Below are 3,306 nucleotides of genomic sequence, written 5' to 3'. Positions count from 1 at the left end.
CAATCCTACCAGCAATGGAGAAGTGTTCCTCTTTCTCCACATCCTCACCAGCATTTGCTGTCACCTGAATTTTTGATCTTATCCATTCTGACTGGTGTGAGGTGAAATCTCAGGGTTATTTTGATTTGCATTTCCCTGATGATTAAGGATGTTGAACATTTTTTCAAGTGCTTCTCAGCCATTCGATATTCCTCAGTTGAGAATTATTTGTTTAGCTCTGTATCCTGTTTTTTAATGGGGTTATTTGAATTTCTGGAGTTCAGCTCCTTGAGCTCTTTGTATATATTGGATATTAATCTCCTATCCAATTTAGGATTGGTAAAAATTCTTTCCCAATCTTTTGGTGGCCTTTTTGTCTTATTGACAGTATCTTTCGCCCTACAGAAGTTTTGCAATTTTATGAGGTCCCATTTTTCGATTCTTGATCTTGTACCACAGACCATTGCTGTTCTGTTAAGGAATTTCCCCCCCTGTGCCCATATCTTTGAGGCTTTCCCCCATTTTCTCCTCTATATATTTCAGTGTCTGTGGTTTTATGTGGAGTTCTTTGATCCACTTAGACTTGAGCTTTGTACAAGTAGATAAGAATGGATCAATTCGCATTCTTCTACATGATAACTGCCAGTTGTGCCAGCACCATTTGTTGAAAATGCTGTCTTTTTTACACTGGATGGTTTTAGCTCCTTTGTCAAAGATCAAGTAACCATAGGTGTGTGGGTTCATTTCTGGGTCTTCAATTCTGTTCCATTGATCTACCTGTCTGTCGCTATACCAGTACCATGAAGTTTTTATCACAATTGCTCTGTAGTACAGCTTGAGGTCAGGCATGGTGATTCCCCCAGAGGTTCTCTTATTGTTGAGAATAGTTTTTGCTATGCTAGTTTTTTTTTTTATTATTCCAGATTAATTTGCAAATTGCCCTTTCTAACTCAGTGAAGAAGTGAGTTGGAATTTTGATGGGGATTACATTGCATCTGTAGATTGCTTTTGGAAGGATAGCCATTTTTACTATATTAATCCTGCCAATCCATGAGCGTGGGAGACATTTCCATCTTCTGAGATCTTCTTCAATGTTTTCTTCAGAGACTTGATGTTCATATCATAGAGATCTTACACTTCCTTAGTTAGAGTCACACCAAGGTATTTTATATTTTTGTGACTATTGTGAAGGGTGTTGTTTCCCTAATTTCTTTCTCATCCTGTTTATCCTTTGTGTAGAGAAAGGCCACTGATTTGTTTGAGTTAATTTTATATCCAGCTANTGCACTGAAGCTGTTTATCAGGTTTAGGAGTTCTCTGGCAGAATTTTTAGGGTCTCTCATATATACTATCATATCATCTTCAAATAGTGATATTTTGACTTCTTCTTTTCCAATTTGTATCCCCTTGATTTCCTTTTGTTGTCAAATTGCTCTGGCTAGGACTTCAAGTACTATATTGAATAGGTAGGGAGAAAGTGGGCAGCCTTGTCTAGTCCCTGATTTTATTGGGATTGCCTCCAGCTTCTCTCCATTTACTTTGATGTTGACTACTGGTTTGCTGCAGATTGCTTTTATTATATTTAGGTATGGGCCTTGAATTCCTGATCTTTCCAAGACTTTTATCATGAAGGGTGTTGGATTATGTCAAATGCTTTCTCAGCATCTAACGAGATGTTCATGTGATTTTTGTCTTTGAGTTTGTTTATATAGTGGATTACATTGATGGATTTCCTTATATTAAACCATCCCTAAATCCCGGGGTTGAAGCCTACTTGGACATGATGGATGATCATTTTGATGTTGAAAGGAATTGAATTCAAGAAAAGCAAAGAACTTATAGTCAAAAGTATAACATGAGACAAACAGGGCAATATTAGGAACTTGAAGGCCTGAGGCAAGTCCAGCGTATACTGAAGGCCTAGCTGAAGATATTACAATAACAAGTCCAGGCATGTCCAGGAGATCCCCTTGTTTGGACATTCCTGAGGATGGGTGACCCCAAGGATAGACACGAACACAGGAACTGTTTTGGGATATTTTTTGATTGACTCATTGGCCATCTGGCAGCCTGGGTCATGCTGACCCAGCCAAACGGCTGGCCCTGGCCCCCTCCCTGGAATTGCTGATGCTATAACCTGCATGTATTATTCTACTGACTTGTAATCAAGCCANTTGTGTGAAGCTGCGCCAAGTTCCCCCCAAATCCCCCAANCCTCTCCCTATAAAAACCCCTAGCTTTTGAGCCTTGGGGTCGATTCCTCTGTCTCCTGTGTGAGGCACATATCGGTCCAGAGCTCCGCCATCAAAGCTGCCTTGTGCTTTTGCAACAAGAAGGTCTCTCGTGTTTCTTTGGAACACCCTGACTCCTGTGACGTGGATCCTACATTTTGGTGCGTTGGCCGGGAAACTTCGGGGGTCTCCAGAAACTCGAAGACACCCCTTGGAGGTATGTTTGTGTGAGTCTGGTGTGTTTGTGTGCTGCTGCTGAGCTTGTGTGTGTCAGTGTCTTTGGTTATTGGATCTGGTGTTTGGTGTTCTGGCAGCTGCCGCTGAGGGCCGTACAGACCCAGTGGCTGCGGTAAAGGAGATATCCTAAGGTCCGCAAGCTGAAACCCTGGAAGACATTCCAAGGGAGACCCTGGATGCAGTACCTGGGGTGAGGGATGGTCACGAGAGCCTGACTGTCGCCTGGCAGAAGGAGGAGGACAGAGTGCTCTTCCTGCCATAGAGAGGGTGGACGAGGAATCCCACCCCATCAGAGGTAGCCTTTGGCTGGTTGTATAAGTCTAGGTGTGGATGAGTGTGCTTAGGTGTGTTAGTAACTTTCGTTTCTGTCTTTGTGTTGTCTTTGTTTCTGATTTTTGCCATGGGACAAACTGCGCCAACCCCTCTGTCCCTGACCACGGACCCTTGGACGGACGTTAGGGTGAGAGGACAAAATCTATCAGTGATAGTTAAGAAACAATCTTGGATGACTTTCTCTTCCTCAGAATGACCTGCTTTTGGAGTTGGCTGGCCTCCCAAGGGAACTATTGATCTGCCTACCATCAGGGCCATGAAGGCCGCTGTTTTTCAGGAAGGGCTAGGGTTGCACCCGGACCAGCAACCACACATCACAGTATAGGAGGATTTGGCTCAATTCCCACCCCCATGGGTTTGCCCTTTCCTCCCGCCTCTCCGCCCCGGGTGCTAAGATCCTGTCTGTTTGAGAAAAAGTGGAAAAGGAGAAAATGAAACCAACACCCGAGAGAAATGATGAGTACAGCGCATCGTCGGTATCCTCCCCTAAGTTTTATCCAGAAATTGTGGAACCTCCTGAGTGGCC

The sequence above is a fragment of the Mus pahari genome, unplaced genomic scaffold (genome assembly GCF_900095145.1).
Source record: "Mus pahari unplaced genomic scaffold, PAHARI_EIJ_v1.1 scaffold_9773_1, whole genome shotgun sequence".
NCBI lineage: Eukaryota > Metazoa > Chordata > Mammalia > Rodentia > Muridae > Mus > Mus pahari.
This window is presented reverse-complemented; position numbering follows the sequence as displayed.